The sequence below is a fragment of the Talpa europaea genome (assembly GCF_964194135.1).
Source record: "Talpa europaea genome assembly, chromosome: X".
Lineage (NCBI taxonomy): Eukaryota > Metazoa > Chordata > Mammalia > Eulipotyphla > Talpidae > Talpa > Talpa europaea.
In genome coordinates, this window is record NC_140081.1 from 45,520,533 (window position 1) to 45,520,981 (window position 449).

A 449-nucleotide genomic window follows, 5' to 3' on the forward strand; every position below is an offset into this window, starting at 1 on the left:
CAGCAGGGAGGGAGGACAGACCTCCACCACACACTGGCATCAGCTCCAGCCCCCCCAGGTGGAGGGGGAGGGGGCTCCTCCCACGGGAGGTATAGGTCCAGGTGGGGGGCGGGGGGATATGGGGGACCACACATCGCCCCCAACCTACCCCCACCCCAAGACCAGCTCCAACAGAACGGCCAGAAGGCCCAAGGAGCTGCCAAACTCATCTGGGAGGAAAAGGCAGGAGCAGCAGGTGCCCCCTCCCAGGCCCCCATCTATGGGGTTTAGCAAAAAAAAAGGGGGGGGGAAAGTGGGGCTGGAAATGCCCACCCCTGCTAAGAGCCCTGACCCCAGGGAAGGAGGCTGCTCACCCAGCCTTGTCCCTGCAGGGAATGTTGGGGGGCACAGAGGGGAGAATCTCTTCCCCTCTCCGCATTCCTTTTGTTGCCAAGATCCTTAATTCCCTC